Source organism: Balaenoptera acutorostrata, chromosome 4 (assembly GCF_949987535.1).
Source record: "Balaenoptera acutorostrata chromosome 4, mBalAcu1.1, whole genome shotgun sequence".
Lineage (NCBI taxonomy): Eukaryota > Metazoa > Chordata > Mammalia > Artiodactyla > Balaenopteridae > Balaenoptera > Balaenoptera acutorostrata.
Genome location: NC_080067.1, coordinates 83,031,266 through 83,051,562, shown reverse-complemented (window position 1 = coordinate 83,051,562; position 20,297 = coordinate 83,031,266). Strand labels below are relative to the sequence as shown.

Here is a 20,297-nt window from a genome sequence, read left to right as displayed (position 1 = left end):
GTCCATTCTCTAGTAGGTCTGCGTCTTTATTCCTGTCCTGCCCCTAGGTTCTTCATGACCTTCTTCTTCTTTTTTTTTTTTAGATTCCATATATATGTGTTAGCATACGGTATTTGTTTTTCTCTTTCTGACTTACTTCACTCTGTATTACAGACTCTAGGTCCATCCACCTCACTACAAATACCTCCATTTCATTTCTTTTTATGGCTGAGTAATATTCCATTGTACATATGTGCCACATCTTCTTTATCCATTCATCTGTCGATGGACACTTAGGTTGCTTCCATGTCCTGGCTGTTGTAAATAGAGCTGCAATGAACAATGTGGTACATGACTCTTTTTGAATTATGGTTTTCTCAGCATATATGCCCAGTAGTGGGATTGTTGGGTCGTATGGTAGTTCTATTTTTAGTTTTTTAAGGAACCTCCATAGTGTTCTCCATAGTGGCTGTATCAATTTACATTCCCACCAACAGTGCAAGAGGATTCCCTTTTCTCCACACCCTCTTCAGCATTTATTGTTTGTAGATTTTTTGATGATGGCCATTCTGACCAGTGTGAGGTGATATCTCATTGTGGAGATTTTTGCATATGTGTTCCTCGAGGATAATGGCCTGTATTTTTTTTCTTATACTGTCCTTATCTGGCTTTACTTTTTTTAATAGTCACAGTGTATCATTCTTTTTAATTCTGTTAGTTTTCTTAAAAATTTCTAAATCACTATCCATACATAAGATTGATTATTTAATAAAATACCCTCCTCTTTGGGGGTAGGGGTGGATATTGTATTTGTCACATGATTCCAATTTTATGACATTCTGGAAGAGGCAAAACTATGGAGAGTTAAAAGATCAGCGGTTGCCAGGGGTTTAAGGGATGAATAGCAGAGCACAGAGGATTTTGGAGGCAGTGAAACTATTCTGTTGGACTATAATGGCCGATACATGTCAGTATACATTTGTCAAAACCCACAGAATGAATGTACAACTCCAAGAATGAACCCAAATGTAAACTATGGGCTTTGGGTGATAATGATGTGTCAGTGTTGGTTGGATTATAAGAAATGTACCACTCTGGTGGAAATGTCAATGGTGGGGGCACTGGGTGTACAGGGGTAGGGAGTAGATGGGAACACAGCAGTTTCCATTCAATTTTGCTGTGAACCTAAAATTGCTCTAACAAACAAAGTCAATATTTAAAAAAAAAAATCAAAGATTTCTTCTCTGATATTCATAAATGAGACCGGGTTCCCCTCTTAGCAGGAGAAAGAGATTATATTTGCCAAGTGGGAGAGCTTTTTGAAAAACAGACACCTCAACTGTCCTTCCAAAGAGTTTGATTAATAGGTCTGAGGCAAACACGAGGTCTCTAGTGTTGTTTTTTCTTTTAAAGATTCCCAAGTGAATTCTGAGATGCATCTGCATGCAACTGAAAATCACTATAGCAGAGCAAAAGTTTTATCAGAAAATAATGCAAAATACAGCTGAAATGTAGGCTTAAGTTGGATTGAAGAGAGCTTAGATAACAAATGAAATAAAATCTATAGAGGTTTATGATTTTAAAAAAACATGTAATAGTATGAGAAAATTATATTTATCCTAAACAAATATTTTTAGGATATTATCACCTAAGTGATTAATTGAAAAACTTAAGTTATTGTCAATAACTTTTCACTCTCTCAGGAAGCAGAAGCCTTTAAAATTAAAGCCATTATGCCCCATTTTCCTCTTGTTTTCTAGGGAAATAAAGCCAAAAAAGCAATAAAGTTAAAAACAAGATGCAATACTGGTGGTAAAATAGAAATGTACTCTACTCTTCCAAAATGAAATCTCCCAATTTCCCCTTCATGTCTATTTAGTTAAAATTATCAAATTTTGCTTACTATTCCATCCAGAATGATTTTATCTATTCCTATCTATTCACACTGCCACCAGTCTGATCCAGGTCCCTGTCATCCTACAGCTAGATAACTGCAACAGCTCTAACCACCCTTCCTTAACCTCAGTCTCTTTGCTCTTCAATTCATCCTTCACACAGCTCTCAGACTAATCTCAACACCTTTTTCACTATATAACTTCAATGCCTAAGGACCTAAAATGAGTTTTTAGCACTACTTAGATCAAATCTGAACTTCTTTGTCCTACAAGTTCCCTTCGCTTTGATACTCTTTCCATTCTTCATCAATCTATACCCAAAACACACTGAGTGTAGATCTTTTTATATTTTTATTATATTCAAGATGGTATATATATTCAGTGTGCTGAGTCAATCCAAGCAGTCAGTAAGCCCCTAACCATTGTGAATATTTAACATTCACAATATTCTTTGTGCAACACTATAAAATGTTAGTATACTTAATTCCATCATATAAATTGAGTATAATTTTATTAGAAAACATGATGTGTATTTAATATTAAAAAAACCAAAAACCACAAGAAAGTATGACTACAAAAAAAGCAAGTTACAGGTTTATAAATTTAAGCATAAATGAATTTTAAGTATAAAAAATTTTCAGTTCAGTTGTGAATATTTTTTGAACCTATTTTTTCATTAGAGAATGGAGAGGTGTGAGCCTGCACCCCAGAGCACATGCTCTCCCATTTGTAAATATTAATTACTCATCTACTGTTAACTTCTAGTCAAGTAGTAGTGGGTCCCTTTAAAATATTTTAATAAAAATTAGGAAAGAAAAAGGAAATTTAAAATATCCTACCCATTTCTTCCCAGTAAAATTATTAGAGTACCTTTATTTTAGTGACAACATTCTTGCGTTCAATGGAGGCAAGGTTTGAAAAACCCTGCAATAAGCCTCCTCTGTGAGAAGTCAACGCTACAGATATGATTCGTAGGTGCTCACCTCTGATTACATCTCATAGCTCTAACTCCATTAACCTAATAGAAATCCCTACTTTCTTTCATGTCCCAGCTTCAGACCTTCTTCCACTGAGACGTTTACTATAACCTTTGACCCTGAATTCTGACCTCACCTTCCAGTATCTACGGGTTCCCAACATGCAAGGTTCCCCAGAGACATTCTCAATATCCAAACATTTAAAGGAAAATATTTACCAAAGATTTGGAGAATTCACACCCCAAGATTCAGTAATTCCACTTTTGGAATGTACACTAAGGCAATAAAATCAGCAGCATGTAGAAGAATATTCACAGCAGCATGACCGTTACAGCGAAAACTGTAAACCTAAAAATTCCATAGCACAGGGAGATCAGCTCGGTGCTTTGTGACCACCTAGAGGGGTGGGATGGGGAGGGTGGGAGGGAGGGAGATGCAAGAGGGAAGAGAAATGGGAACATATTGTATATGTATAACAGATTCACTTTGTTATAAAGCAGATGCTAACACACTATTGTAAGGCAATTATACTTCAATAAAGATGTTTGAAAAAAAAAAAAAGAACACCTGCTATGTTCCCTTCAAAACAGTCAAGTGATCCCATTAAACAGGGAAGTGAGATGAAAAAAAAAAAAAAAAAAATGTATATCTCAGAAATAACTAATAAAAAAAAAAAAAAAAAAAAAAAAAAATTCCAAAACGGGGGCTTGGCTATGGGACATAATCATAACATACTGCGAATTAAGAAAAACAGAACATTAACACATGAAAAATCGGGGTGGTAGGAACAAAACCCCAATTTATACTATTCTCTATACTTTTAAAAATATTTTATAACTTAGAATACAAAAATCTTAAGTGGAAATTAATATTCTTCTTTATCTTCCAAATTTTCTACAGTAAGCAATATACTACTTATACAATGAGAAAAACTTTCAAAAAGTAAAGCTGGAAGCATATATTATATTTACTACAATGAGACTTCCCAGCCTAACTAAAACCTTAAATTTCTTTACTTTTGGCTAGAATTTTATCAACTCAACATGCTGTTATTTCATCAAAGTTCTAATTGAATACTTCAGGTCTTTATGAAAGGGAAAAACTACTTCCCCCTTATAGCTGGATATTTTTAGAGAGAAATCTTTCCCCAAAAATGGCATAAAGGACTCCTTCATGGGGAAAAAAAAAAAGCGCAAACTTGCCTTTATCCAATTCATATTCATTACTGAATCTAATATATCTATTACATGTACACTTATAAAGGTTTTAATGTTTTACATTAAGATTTAGCACCTACAGGATGTATGTGCTTTCCTCCCAAAACATATTAACAACTTAAAGCTCAGAAATTTAATTTTAATCTTCAATACTAAACAAAGTACTGAGCGTACAACACTCAAATGCCATGGAAAGAATGAACAGACCAGAAATAAAGAGTTCACGTAAAGAAATAAAATGATGGATTTGGTAGATTAATCCATACCAAAATTATAACTTTTTTAAAAAAAGGATGAACTACAAAGATAGAACACAAAAGGAGAGAATCAGAGGTGACAGATGAGATGTCAAAAACTTTTTAGAAGCCTTAAAACAGATGGCCCTGGGACTTCCCTGGTGGTCCAGTGGTTAAGAATCCATCTTGCGGGCTTCCCTAGTGGCGCAGTGGTTGGGAGTCTGCCTGCTAATGCAGGGGACGCGGGTTCGAGCCCTGGTCTGGGAAGATCCCACATGCCGCAGAGCGGCTGGGCCCGTGAGCCACAATTACTGAGCCTGCGCGTCTGGAGCTGTGCTCCGCAACAGGAGGGGCCGCGATGGTGAGAGGCCCGCGCACCGTGATGAGGAGTGGCCCCCGCTTGCCACAACTAGAGAAGGCCCTAGCACAGAAACGAAGACCCAACATAGCAATCAATCAATCAATCAATTAATCAATAAAAAAATAAATCTTTAAAAAAAAAAAAAAAAAGAATCCATCTTGCAATGCAGGGAACACGGGTTCGATCCCTGGTCGGGGCACTAAGATCCCACATGCCGCAGGGAAACGAAGCCCGCATGCCACAACTACTGAGCCCGTGCGTTCTGGAGCCCGCTCACTGCAAGGAAAGATCCCGCACGCTGCAGCAAAGATCCCATGTGCCGCAACTAAGACCCAACGTAGCCAAATAAATAAATTTTTAAAAAAGATGGTCTAATGATATTTTACTAGTGAAGTGGAGAACTCTGAAGCCTAAGCACCTGTACAGAAGCTGATTCACACTGCCCACAAGCAGGAGGCTTCATAGACAGGAGCACCCCCCCCACCCCACCCCACCCCAGGCATCTCTGAATGTAGAGTGAGGAACAGGACTAAAAACTAGAAGATTAGTTGAAAGTCTACAAAACAGTCATCACATTCAGACTTCCTCCTCCGTTGTGCACAGCCAGGCAACAGTCCATCCCCAAGCCCCTATGGATGTTGAGAGCATTACTCTGAAGAAACTAAACTAGAAAGACTCTAAAATGAGGGACTCCAGTGTAGGTGATGTGCTATACAAAAGACAGGATTACATGAACACAATTAACAGTGAGAACGCCAGCTTCTTTTCTAAGATGAGTTCTCAGAACATGGCATCCAGGTGTATATCCTCCAGGCAAGACTGGAGGCTCTCTTTTACTTTTTTTTTTTTAATTTTATTGAAGCATAGTTGATTTACAATGTTGTTAGTTGGAGGCTCTCTTTCTCAAGGAAATTGACAAGCCCAAGAGAAAAGAACTATGAGAGTTCCCTCCCCCCATAAATGGCCACCAGATACCCTGTCCACCCTTTTAACAAGCCACACCTATAGTTTCCAATTCAGTTTTTAGCACTTCACTCTTAAATAGGAATGGACAACCGTAAGTTTACCAGACATCCAGGGAAAGCCTCTACAGAGAAAGACTGCAATGGAAACAAAGGAACTTTGAAGAAACAGAGCAATGAGGGGGTACAAAACTTTAAAAAAAAAAAAAAAACTATCATTAATACTGTCCTCAAGAGGACTATAGTGTCTATAAAATAATATATAGATATCATAAGAATGAGCTCTAAGAAATTAAAATATGGATAGGAATTAAAAATTCAATAGAAGGGCTGTAAGATAACATTAAAGAAATCTCTCAGGAAACAGAACAAAAAGACTAAGTGATGGAAAACAGGAAGGAAAAGAAAATTAAAAGAACCACCTAAGAATTCTAATACCCAAATAATACAAATTCCAAGAAAGACAAAAAAATCAAATGAAAAAGAGATTATCAAAGAAACAATGCATTAAATTTAGAGTATTCATTCAATGAAAGACACCATGGACAAAACTAACAGAAAGATGACAGGCCTATAAAAGATATTTTCCAATCCTAAAACCAACAGACCTCCACAAGGAACTCCTGCAAACCAAAAAAAAAGACAGGAGGAGTTCCCTGGTGGCCTAGTGGTTAGGATTCCGGGCTTTCACTGTTGTGGCCTGGGTTCAATCCCTGGTCAGGGAACTGAGATCCCACAAGCTGCGCAGCACAGCACGGCCAAAACAAACAAACAAACAAAAAAAGACAGGGACCGGAAAGGAAAGATAGACAAAGGACAAAACAGACAATTAACAAAAGGGAAAACCTGAATGGATACAAGAGACGCTCGAATTCATTAATTATCAGAGAATGTAAATTAAAACAATGAGATACCACTTTATACCCGACTAGCAAAAATTAAGAAGTTGGATAAAACCAAGTACTGTCAAAGATGGGGGCAAACAAGAAAACTCCTCACTGCTAGCAGGCACATAAACTAGTTCTCCTATTCTATGACCCAGGAAACCCACTCCCGGGCATACATCCCAGAGAACTTCTCACACAGGTCCACAAGGATGTACAAGTAAGAGTATATTTACCACAGTGTACTTGTGATGCCAGAGAGGCAACTCAGGTGTCAGTGATTAGGGAATAAAAAGTAAAATGTGGTAGATGCACATTATGGAATTCTACATTATACACAACTATATGTACACACAACGAAACAGAAAAGGTCTCCAAACAATGCTGAGTAAAAAGAGTAAGAAACAGAACAAAGTCTATAACACAATATATAAACTAAATACACAAAACGCACTACATATTTCACAATGATTCACATATAATCAAGGAATGTATCAGCCACAATGCAGTGGGTGCCTACTAGAAAGGGTAATGGAAGTAGGGCTCAGAAATGAAAGAGAAAAATTTAAAGGACCCTGTATAGTTTGATGATAGTGTCAAGAACTGGGAAGCATAATTAACTCTAAAACTCTTTTTACCTAAGGCCCCAATAATAATAATAATTAATAAATAAATTTCCCAAAACTAAAGGACACAAATCCCCAGCTTGTAAGGGTCCATCCAGTGCCCTTAAATGAAAAAAAAACAAACAAACAATCAAATCTAGGGACATTATGGAATTTCAGGGGTTAAAAATAATACCCTAAAAGCTTCTGGAGATTGGAGAAAAGACAGGGAAGGTCACATACAAATGAAGAATGAGAACGCCTTTGGACTTCAACAGCAACATTAGAACGCAGAACGCAGAAAACAATGGAGCTATGACTTCCAAACTTTTTAAGCCTAGGTTTTTATACCCAGCCAGATTACTGATGAAATGTTAAGGTAGAATATAGATTTTTTTCAATCATGCAAGATCACAGAAAGTTTTCGCTTCCCAGGTACCCTTTCTCTGTAAGTTAAGAAAATACGGGAAACAGGAGATCCAATACAGGAGAAGGGCAAAGAGAATTTTAAGGGCGACATAAAGAAAAGTTCCAGGATAACAGCTGTGAAGTAGACCTAGAAAGTAACCAGTCCAGATTGCATTAAAAGGACAAAAGGTTCCAGGACAGCTATCTCATGGAAACGGAAGTGGGAAAAAAAAGTATTACTCCTGGAAAAACAAAAATTGGTTAAGAGAAGAAATGATATCATAATATACTACATGGTTCAGCTATAAACATTTACATAGTTATAACTGAACGTTGACTTAATAAACACCTGTGATAACTATATTAAAAGGATGGGAGAGGCAGTGTGTAAATGTGGAGGTAAGTCAATAGATAATGTCTAAAACTGCTGTATCAAGAAATAGCAATAGAAGCAAGTTATTTATAAATATGAAAGAGGAAACAGCTAAAAGAAAGAAATTGGTGGCCTCTAAAGTGCAGAGGCTAGGACAGGGGACAGTTGTTTTCAGAGAATATTCTAATTTAAAAATTGTATTTTTTAATGGCAGTAAAGCAAGGATCTCCAATAGCCCTTCAGCTTTTAGTAAATTAGATCTTCACAATGTCATTTCATGATGTTAAACAAACTGCATCTAGTTTGTTCTGCTGGAGACTGCACTGCAAACCAAGACAAAAATCAAGCTTTAATGACTGATGTGAACATAGTACAAATAGCCCTGTGATTGAATACCAGCTCCACCACTTATTCTGTGAAGTAAGGCAAGTTACCTAACCATCCTGTACGTGTAGCCACTTTCTCAAAGTGGTTTTGCAACGGTAATTAAGTGAAAACACCTGATGCAGTGCTTGAGCCATCAATAGATGTTAGTACTTTTTGCTTGTCTTTCTGCTCCCTAGCTAAACACCCCCATTTTGACCCCAAGCTGCCTTGCTGGTCACAGAATACGGAGACTCATGGGCAACTCAGCACATATCCCTCCTCATGCTGAAAAATCAATCATGATGAGTAAGCAGACTTATCTTTGTATATGAAGAGCAGCATTATTCTTGTTATGTGAAGGAGATTATCCCCATTATCCACATTTTGGATTATTGCCTGCTTTCAAGAACTGTCCCAATTAGTCTACTACACTAGATCAGAACCATTTTGTCACTAAGGTCTGTCGTGTAGGGTCGTTATCATCTTTAAAAACAAACAAACAAAAAACTGTACGTTCCACGAGTCTTCATCCCTGCTCTTCCACTGCAAGGACTTAAAATTTCCTAATGAAGGTCCTATCTGGTCCCTCACTGTCCTGGGGCCACCTCCTGCTCACTGCAGCAAAAATAGAGGCAAATCAGCCCCAATCAGCTAATTGAATTGTTTACCATTTCCAATGTTTTCTTCCATTATTATGGCTGAATTCAGAATACCTTGCAAAGTACAGAAACCTTAAAACAAAGAGATTAACAGGGAATTATCTTTATCATCACTATGTCAGTCACCTTTACTTGCATGGCCAAAAGTCTTAGTTGATTTTATACAAAGCATACATACTTCTAAAAACAATCTGACAAGACTTAAAAACACTAAATCATAAATCACCAAGACTTTACCATTAATTCAACAAACACTATGCTAAAATACTAGAGATAAAAATAATATATAATCCCTACTTTCAAACGAGAGGGAAAACGTAAAGACAAAATCAAGAGCAACAGAGAATAAACAGTCCAGGAAACAACTGAGAGCAGTAATTCCAGACTACCTGGTATAGTTTATAACAGTTGAGGCTAAGGAAAATTATGAAAACTATGAAAGCTGAACACAGCTCTGAGCCTCCTGATAGCCAAAGTACAAAGAGAAACAGGATAGCTTACAAATACAAATGATCTAATAAAAGCAGTCATTTGTTTAAATTAAAAAAAAAAAAGCAAAGGAAGAAAAAAAGGCCTATCACTGAGGTGTTAAAAGAATTTGTAAGGTTTCTACTTTATAAGGATCAGTAAATAAATTAGAAACGGTGTCTTAGATAGCAATGAAGAGTTCTTTCATGTTGCCTTTTTTCATGTTCCAATCCTAGATAAAAGTCAAGGTACAAAATATTATTAATTCATAGTTCTGTGAAGAAACTTCTATGAGGATCTAAAGTAACATAATGCAAGTATACTGACTTCAGGTGAAGTGTTAATTTCTATCATTTAGCTTAGTCTAAGTTTTTATAAATGTATGTTTTGTTTCCCTACTAGACTGTACACTCCTCAAGGCTTATGTTGTCTGATTCCATTTGAACTTCCTTTGCTATTTAGTACAGTTTCTGCTCAATTATGACTGATAAAATGTCATGCAGTCAGTATTTTTACTCATTATTTGTTAGTCTTCCCTGCAACACTATAAATTCCATGACACAAGAACAGTGTCTTCTAGGGGCAGGACAGGAATAAAGATGCAGATGTAGAGAATGGACTTGAGGACACGGGGAGGGGGAAGGGTAAGCTGGGATGAAGTGAGAGAGTGGCATGGACATATAGACACTACCAAATGTAAAACCCATAGCTAGTGGGAAGCAGCTGCATAGCACAGGGAGATCAGCTCGGTGCTTTGTGTCCACCTAGAGGGGTGGGATAGGGAAGGTGGGAGAGAGACGCAAGAGGGAGGAGATGTGGGGATATATGTATACATATAGCTGATTCACTTTGTTATACAGCAGAAACTAACACACCATTGTAAAGCAATTATATTCCAATAAAGATGTTTAAAAAAAAAGAAGTGTCTTGATCATGTCTACATCCCCAGTCTCAAGGCCTATGAACACTCCAAGTATTCGCTGAATTAATGGACCAAATAAAGTAAACACAACCAAGAAGTATGAAAGGAGAGGAGAAATAATTCCTAAATTAGCAGTGATTCTGGTTCTAAGGCTGGTTCTAACAAGAGCCGGAACACCTTAGATAAGTTACCTAACTTCTCTGACCCTCGAAGCTTTAATCTGTAGGAAAGGAAAAAATATACTTCAGAGTTACTGTAAGCATTAACGTTTTACTGTACAAAAAGTATCTAGCACAATATCTGGAAAGGAGCTTAATAAATGTTAATTCCTTTACCTTTCCTCATGTTCTCCACCTTAAAATCCGGTATTACACATAAAAGTGCCTTCCAAGAATAAATTATTTCAGTAAAAGTACACTAGAGTTCATTCTCCCTTTGCTTTGAAAAGTTAAAATTTCATCTCTTCAATCTTTAAAATGGAGGGGGACTAGCTTGTGAATTACTTTCAAAATATCACAAACGCAAGAACAAGTTAAGAAAAAAACAATGTCAAGAATGAGCCTTGAAGCAACGTGGGGGGGCGGCGGGGCGGGGAATAACTTACTCAACTACTGCGAATAGGGGTTTTTAAGAAAGTGCTCACTAAAGGAAAAAAGGCTTGAAAAAGGTAGAAACGTTATTTAATAGTATGTTTTAGAAAAAAAATACTTCCCAACTGTTTATTCTGAATTTAAACCTTAAAAATCAATTATTTTGACATCGTGAGCTTAAAAGTGGAACATTAAATATACTTCCATTCAAACCTAAGACATTCCTTCATGACGACTTCCCAGACTCCAGTCATCCTTCAGTTTCATCCTCCCATTTTGAGCTTAATCGAATACCTCGCCGCTTCCCTCGCATCACCACTGACACACGCTGTGTGCAGATGAAGTTCTGTCATTCCTATAATTACCACACCCCTGTCAGACGCTTCAGGCCCATGTTGTTATGACATCTGTAAACTGCAGTCCTCCGTCTGTCTCCACCCGCACCGCCCCCCCACCCGCGCTTCCAAGCCACCGGCTCCGGCTCGGGCTGTAACTTATGAATTCCCGAGACGGTCCCCTCCAGCCTCGGTTAGGATTTTTACACGCCCCCTACCCCTTGCTCTTTCCTGCCTCAGTCGCCGCACTCTGCGCGGCCCACCCACACCCCCGGCTCGCTCGCGCCGGGCCGCGGCGCTGGCTCCGCACTCCCTCCTCTCCGCCCCGCTGCCTCGGCGCCCCGCAGTCCCCGACGCTGCTTCCAGCCCCGCTGCCGCGCCGCCCCGCCCCGCCTCGCCTCGCCTCCACCGGCGTTCCCGATGGCGAACCAGTGCTCCCCACCCCCACCCCCACCCTCCTCTCCGCCGGCCGCGCGGCCGTTGGGACTGCCTGGCCCGTGACGCACGGACGCGCAGCGAGCGCCCAGGCCCCGGAACCCGAGCTCGAGCACGGCCGGCGGCCAGCCCTCACCGCGGGGCCTCCCCCGCACACAACCGGATCCACCGGATCCCCCGGCGGGAGGGGGAGGGGCCGGGGGCCGCCGGGGCCCCGAACTCACCAAGCTCAAGGCAGCCGATCCCGGTGCCACTGCTGGGGTGAGCCTCTGGCTCGCTCGCTCGCCTGCCGTGCCTCTCCCGCACACAACCTCGAAGACCCAGCTCGCGCCTCGGCGGTGCTCACCAGGCCTCGCTCGCCGACACCGCCGCGCACCCAGCACAGCGAGACCCAGCTCAGCCGGCGTTCGCAGTACGCCTGCGCGCGGGGGCCGGCCCGCGCGCCTGCGCGCGCCTCTCCACACCCTGCTGCAGAGGCTGCCGGGAGATGTAGTCTTCCAACCGTCCTCCTCGCGAAGCGCTAGCGGTTAGCCGGGAACCAGTGGAGAGTCCGGAGTCGGTAAGGAGGTCCGGTTGACAAGGTTCGCAGTTAGTGGCAAAGGTTAGAGAGTCATGCTGGAGTGACAATGAAACGGTACTTCTTAGGCTGAATTGAAAAGTTATGTCTACAAACTTGTCTTCGAAGCTCTTCCAGGGCGGATCGATCCTTGCTCACCTCTGTCTATAGCCTCTGACAGGGTTGTTACCTAATACACGTTTACTGAATAAATAATGGAATGAATGAAGCCTGAGGGATTACTAAAAAAGAGTTATAAGTCACCGCTTCATGTCTAAGGCATTCACATGCAGCATGTTTGAGAAACTTCTGGGTATTTCCTTTTTTAGTTCTCTCCCGTCCCCTTTGCCTCATAATGTATATAAGCAGTATCAAAAATCATTAAGAAATTAAATGAAACACAAATGCTTGCTTTACTCTCAATAAATGCTCTCAAACGAAAATTTGGGACAAATAGTTGTTACTGTTAAATCTGATGGAATTCTCTTTGAGCTTAATCGAATTCTTTTTGAGCAGTGGCTTCAAAAGAAGAAAGACTGAAGCCAGACAAGCAGAGGTCACAGAATACAATGGCTCACATGCGACCAGGTTTATCAAATCAATCTAAACACCCACGGAGAAGCAAGGTGAAAGAAATGGGGTAGCTCTATAACGTAAGTGTGGGAGAGAGGACCTCACTGCCTGAATCCTAGGCTATGCGATGTTCATTTGTTCTGGATCTCTTTCTGCCACGTCAGTATTCCCCACTAACGGTGCGTTTTCTAGGATGAGCTGAGTTTGAGCAAGGGCACTGGGGAAAGGGAATGTGTTCTAAGGGAGAGACTTGGAGGCAAGTGTGCGTGACCGCAGCTAAGCTGAGGACAGATCACTTTATTCCAATCAGGAGCTAATATTATTCAGAGCTGGACTTTAGTGTTTGTGAAAACTAGTTTCTTTCCAGTTCACCCTTACTCCTAGTTAGGGACCAAAAGTCTTGGGTATTTACTAGGGCCTCTCTTCCTTGACCCAACCTCTTCAGCCCCATGAGACAGTCAAAAGCTCTACTCAGTTTTTCAGCCACTGCTTTCAGAATTAGCAATCACTTCAAGTGGAAAAGTAACAGCAAACATCAGGCTCACCTCTCACGGGTTCCCTTTCTTTTCTTCCAGATCTTGGACCCACAGATTCTCACTGCTGTGGTAGCTCTTTAGTGCCTTAATGTTTTCTATATTTTGTCCGGCTATTCTCTGTGGTGGGAGGATTTGTTCAAGACAACAACAGTAGCTCATTGCTGAAGCAGAATTCCTATATATGTGTTACTTTTAGAAAAATGTTATCATACCATACATGGTGTTTTGTTAGCTAATGTCTCTCTGACTATATCTTTTTGTATTAAATTTTTTTTTAATTTTAAATTATAGAACAGTAGTTTTGCTATTACAAACAACACTGCTGTGAACGTTCTTGTACGTATCTTTGTGTGTACAGGGAAACTGCTAGATCCTAAGACATTGCATCTTTAACCTTACGAGATGTGATAGGCAGAATTCTCAGATGGCCCCCATGATCTTTGCCCCTTGCTGTTACCCTGTATAATCCCTACCCCTTGAGTGTGGGTGGGAGCTTTGACTTACTTCTGGCCAATAGAATATGGCAAGGATGATTACATTTCACTATAAGTCTCTGTCTTAGCAGACCGGAGCTAGACACTCTCCTGCTGGCCTTGAAGAAGCGAGCTTTCATGTTGAGAACTGCCTATGGAGAGGGCCACGTGGCAGGGAACTGCAGATGGTTTCTAGCACCTGGGTGCAGCCTCCAACTGACAGCCAGTAAGAAGCCAGGGCCCTCAGCCCTACAACCACAAGGAAATGAATTCTGCCAGCAACCTGAGACGGCTTGGAAGTGGATTCTTCCCCAGGCAAGCCTCCAGATGAGAAGACAACGTGACTTACACCTTGATTGCAGCTTTGTGAGACCCTGAGCAGAGGAACCAGCTCAGCTGTGCCCGTAATCCTGGCCCACAGAAACTGTGAGATAATAACTGTGTTTTAAGACACTAGGTTTCTGGTAGTTTGTTCCACAGCGATGGAAAAGTAATATACTAGATATTGCCAGATTATTTCACAAAGTGGTTGTGCCAGCTTATGCTCCACAAGCAGCTGATAAGGTTTTCTTTTCTAAACAACCTTGCTAACATTTGGAAATGTCTTTTTCATTTTTGCCAAATGGATGGGTGTGAAAATACATAATAATTAGACACATATATTAACATAAAAACACGAAAAATAAGTTTTTACTTGCAATGATGTATTCCCTTGTATTTTTTTCTGTTGCATAAATGCTATTACTTACAATAGCAATAGGACTCATTAAAAGTGGCAACTAATAATAATTAATAGAAGGACTAATTAAGAAAATAATTTGTGAGAAAAATACAACCTTTTATAGCATAATATATATATATATTTAAACATCTTTATTGGACTATAATTGCTTTACAATGGTGTGTTAGTTTCTGTGTATAACAAAGTGAATCAGCTATACATATACATACATTCCCATATCTCCTCCCTCTTGCGTCTCCCTCCCACTCTCTCTATCCCACCCCTCTAGGTGGTCACAAAGCACCGAGCTGATCTCCCTGTGCTATACAGCATAATATTTTTATGTTTCTTTCTGTCCTCTGGTTCAGCAACTTATTTTAACTCTTTCTTAAACTCTTTATCACATATTCAAATTTTGTAGGCTATATTATTCTATATTCTATATGTATATTAAGATACATAAATTAGGAATTTTATGAAGGAGAGTATAAATACAGTAGAACTAGTTAAACAGATATTACTCCTATTACAGTTTTAAAGAATGATGTGTTTCTGTCCCATGATACAGTGGGATATTTTTTATTCTTTTTGTTTCCTTTTTCATCAATATTTCTCTGAACTGCCTGGAGCCTTTAAGACATCTTTTCTTTTATGTAATGGTAAAACCAAATACAGCCAAATATAAAATTAGTTTTGACTTGCAGCTCTGTTCCTCAGCCTGCATTGCACTGATTCTTGTTGTTGGCACAGATGACATCAAGCTAAACATTCCCTCAACAAAAGTGTTTGAGCATCGAATAGTTAGGATTTTAATTACTAATGCAGCAGGTTTTTAAACTTGTAGGAATTTGTTTCTGGTTCTCCAAAATGTCCACCCATTTTGTATCTACAGACTTGCTTTGGTAAACCAACTGTTTGTCAATCAGGTCCTTTGCATATATAAATTAACCATTTCTGTATCTAAAATGCCCATTGTTTTTAAAACATTCTGAAGCACATTGTATGTTATCATAAGTTAAACCTCTCTTCCCCAGCAAAAATGGTTTTAAAGCATAGAGGTAATTTGAACTTGTGAAATTGAAGTTAGATTCCAAATAAATTTACAGTTTTAGTGAAGAAATTCAGAAAGTCCTGTTTAATTTGGTTACTTTTTTCTAGGGACATTTTTTTTTAAGTTCTGAAACAGTCTTATTTCCAAAAATTAGTCTTTTTTTTTCTGTTTGAAGTTTTTGTCGCAACCTGCATATAACATTGAATAATTGAGATTCAGATGGTTCATCCTTTTCTAGACTTCTTACGACCTCTTCAAGGATTATCAGACAGTTTTGGAGAACCAGCATGTTTATTTCTGTTTCACTGTAATTCTTCTCTCCGTTCTCATCCTCAATGTATTTCCAAATTGGAGCAGGACATTCTTCTTGTTCCACGCTTTGAAAATATGATTTTATGGCAGGCTGACATTATAACGTCTTTTCTATGGCTGGCAACAATGATCGCCATCTTGTAGGTACATGTTTAAGGAAGCTGTCTCCTGCCATTTCTATAGTCAAAAATGTCGTTAAATGCTTCCGCACATTTTGAGGAAACTGAAATGCCCAAACACTTTCATTATGAAAACTTCTGTATCGCAGGTAAGCAAACCACACCCCTCTTTAAACAGTGTTCTGTATAAGATGTTTAGCCGATGAGATCGTTTCATTTTCTTTGATAAGAAGTTTAGAGAGTGAATAGAATTTGTCAAAATTAACATTTGCCCTGAAAGCAAATAAATAAGCCAAGTCTACTTTGTCTTTGGACAGATATAACACACTTTGTTTTATGTGTTTGTGGTTTCGTTAAAATCTTAGACATCAAGAAGTCAATTTGAAACTCCATTTTTCAAGTCAAATTACCTTAAGAGCTAGGGGAGACATTTTCTGAATCAGGAAATAAAACCTTACTCTGTTCGGTAGAGCAATGAAAGGCACGATACAATAATGCATATTGGTTCATGTGATACGCCCAAGATAATTCAGCAGCCACTATTTTCAACTGAGCATTGGTGTCTTTGGGAGAAATTAAACAAACTTTTGATTGATTTTGAAGTACTCGTCTGTCTCATCCTGGACTTGTAAATTTCAGTCTCCATATGTGCTTTTTTTTTTTTTTTTCCATATGTGCTTTTACGTCCCCTTCTCCGCCATACCCATCTCAAACTCTTTTCTGCATATTGCACAGTATGCTCTGTTTTTGTTATTTACCTTCATAATCAGTTACATTGTCCTTCCATATGTAATTAATATTACACAGTCGTTGAGCTTTCTTTCAGTGATGTCATCATGCTGTTGCTGGTATTATAATCACTTTCTTATAAAACATGATCATCACACTCATAATGTTAAAATATTTAACTTGTATGAGGCACAATGGTTAGTCCGTAGGCAAAGCCAAAGATGTATTGCTAATGTTTATGATTACAATACACTTAAACTGCACACTTTGGTCGCATCCCTCAGAATGATGCAACAATGGATGATCATTACTGTGAACTGCAAATCATGGTTACCAATATCAGTGAACAGGGGAAAAAAAACAATGACAGAGACTATAGAAGTCGAATAATCTGTGCTGTAGCCATTTGACACAATAAGCAGTGTTGCTTTCAGCCTCTATTTTTGGGGATGTATGGTTTTGTACTTTTCCCCCAACTTCCCAGACCCATCATAAAAGATCAGGATTTTTTTGTGTGTCCTGGGAGGTTTCCCAGGATGTAGGAATTTCAGTGCTAAAACCCAGAAGGTCAGGCAAATCAGAACAGTTTGTCCCTCTTTCCCACCTGTACTGGCCAAATGTATTCCATTCATCTGGCCAGTACACCCATTCCCCTACCTGCTGTGAGTGCTGGCTGATAACTTTCAGCTGCCCCCTTCTCTGAAGAATTGCAGGGCTAACAGGAGCCAGCTTGCTAGAAGGCTCCCACTCCTTTCCCCAAGGACAAACCTCAGCCAATAACTGACATCAGAGTAAAAAAAGGCCAACCATTGCTACAGTGTGCGACTTACTCTAATGGTACTATGTGTGCTCTGGAGCCTCCCCATGTAATCAGACTGAAGCTAGTCTTCAACTGAGACAGCACTCTTACTAGCTTTTCCCCCTGCCTTAGACTGTCTCCTTTATTCCCACATTCCTGAGAGCACTCTCCCAATAAGTCACTTGAACAAGAATCCCCATCTCAGGCTCTGCATCTAGGGAACCCTCCCTAGGCCATGATCCTAATGTGCTGTTTTCCATTTCCTTAATCAGTTGTCCAAGACCACTTACTGAGGTTGGTCCATTGTTTTCCCAGAGATCTGCAATTTTACCTCTCTCATTCATATATATATACACACTCAGGGCTCCACATTGAGAAGAGTATGCATATAGTCACGTGATACTCAGAAAATAAAAAGAACCAGTGAGCAAAAATTCAAGAAACAAATAGTTTAGACTTGAACATGGAAACTTGAATAAGAAATCAATTGTATTCTTTATCACATAAATTCTGATTTCTAAATGGTACTTAGCTTCTAATTGCAAATATTTACTGAAAATATTTTAATGCATCATGAAAGTATTGACACCGTAAAACCTGCAGTGTGAAAAAGTGCATCATAAATTTGCAGAATTTTTTATATATTTATAAAATTTATATAGTATATATAAACTTGAGAGATATATATCGCGACTATACAAATATATAAATGTACTATATAAATTTATGTATTTTGGGGGGTATTCAATACATATATATTTGATATATATATTCGAGATACATATATTCTCAAGTTTCCATATAGGCACAGGTCTGTTTTGGAGCTTTCTATTTAGTTGGTCTGTTTGTCTATCCCTACCCCAATAACACATCTTAATTACTGTAATTGTATAATAAGTCATAATATGTTGTAGGTCAAGTCACCTCCACTTTGTTTTTCTTCTTTAAATTGCTTTGGTTCTTCTTAGACCTTTTTGTTTGATATGTTTTATAACTACTCCATCAGTTTCTATGAAGAAAATCTCCTCTGATTTTTTTTTTTTTTTTAATGTCTGAAACATTTATATTAACATATTTCCATACATATTTCCATACAAATACAAATATAAGATTTTTAGAAATTTCATGTAATGTCTGAAACATTTATATTAACATATCTCCATACATATTTCCATACAAATACAAATATAAGATTTTTAGAAATTTCATGTAATGTCTGAAACATTTATATTAACATATCTCCATACATATTTCCATACAAATACAAATATAAGATTTTTAGAAATTTCATGTACTGTCTGAAACATTTATATTAACATATTTCCATACATATTTCCATACAAATACAAATATAATATTTTTAGAAATTTCATGTAATGTCTGAAACATTTATATTAACATATTTCCATACAAATAACCCAATGAAAGTTTAGTATTAGTTGTTTTGTTTGTTTTTTTATACTGCAGGTTCTTATTAGGCATCAGTTTTATACACATCAGTGTATACATGTCAATCCCAATCGCCCAATTCAGCACATCACCATCCCCACCTCATCACAGTTTTCTCCTCTGATTTTGATTGAAACTATATTGAATTGATAAGATTAATTTTTGGAGAACAGACATTGCTAGTATATTGTCTTCCTCTCAGTGAGGATATAGTATATCTCTCCAGTATTTAGGTCTTCTCTAATGCCTTTCAATGATGTTTTGTCATTTTTTCCGGGAAGTTTTTGTACATCTTTTGTTAAATTTAATTCTAGTTACCTTATTTTTTTGCTGTTGCTATTATATTGGTTAAAAAAAAAAGCCTTTACATTTATTGTTTTTCATGCATAGAAATGAAATTGATTTATATAAATTTCTATTTAGAATCTTGCAGAGTGCTTTTACTAATTCTAATAATTTGTCTCCAGATTTTCTTGGATTTTCTATAGATAATCATATTTTCTGTGATTTAATGACATTTTTGTATCTCCATTTTGTATCTCCATTTTTTATGTTTTATGTTTGTTTGACAGGAGCTCTAATACACTGCTGAAGGTGAGGTGATAGGAAGCATCCAGTGTCTCATTCCTGATTTTGTAGGGAATCACTCTAATGTTTTACCATGAAATACGATTCTTGCTCTAGGTTTTTGGTAGATATCCTTTTATGAATTCTTTACCAAATGATTTCTCTATATATATTGAAATGAGCATACCCTTTAATATATTTATATGGTAAGTTACATTTTAGGTTTTCTAAAGTTAAACTATCTTTGCATTTCTGAGATAAACCCAACTTGACCATGATTTATTTATACAGAGCTGAATTACATTTATTAATACTTTGATTAGAATTTGTGCATCTATTAACATAAAAGAATCAGTCTGTACTTTTCCTATCTTGTACTGTTGTCTATTTTTGGTATCAAAGTTAAACTAGCTCTGAAAAATTTGTTGGGGAGGGTTCCCTATTTCTGTTCTCCAGAAGATTTTATGTTTATAATTCCAGAAGATTGGAATTATCTGTTCTTTGAAGATTTGGGAGAACTCACTAGTTAAATCATCTTAGCCTGTTGTATTTACTTGTTTACTTGTTAGGAAAAATTTTAATTACTAATTTAGCTTATTTAATAGATATTAGGAAATTCAGGATTTCCAGTTCTTCAGTCAATTTTGGTAAGTTGTTTTTTCTAAGAAAATCTATATTGTGTCTAAATTTTCAATGTATTAGCATTAAATTGTTTTGTCTATTTTTTTTAATTTTTGCAA

General features: G+C 38.0%; 1 protein-coding gene and 1 long non-coding RNA gene across 2 annotated transcripts in view; one reads left to right on the top strand and one right to left on the bottom strand.

The window, feature by feature from the left end:
- Positions 1-12,064, bottom strand: part of KPNA1 (karyopherin subunit alpha 1) — a 74,856-nt gene extending 62,792 nt beyond the window's left edge. The window contains exon 1 of the mRNA XM_057545705.1: positions 11,897-12,064. The gene's annotated coding sequence lies outside the window, so the exon portion shown is untranslated. The remainder of the gene's footprint in view (positions 1-11,896) is intronic.
- A 36-nt stretch (positions 12,065-12,100) lies between these two features.
- On the top strand, positions 12,101-16,579 carry LOC103002547 (uncharacterized). Its single transcript, XR_450448.2, has 3 exons — positions 12,101-12,231; positions 12,745-12,881; positions 13,903-16,579. It is a non-coding gene; the product is annotated as an uncharacterized LOC103002547 (long non-coding RNA).
- The last annotated feature ends 3,718 nt before the right edge of the window (positions 16,580-20,297 follow it).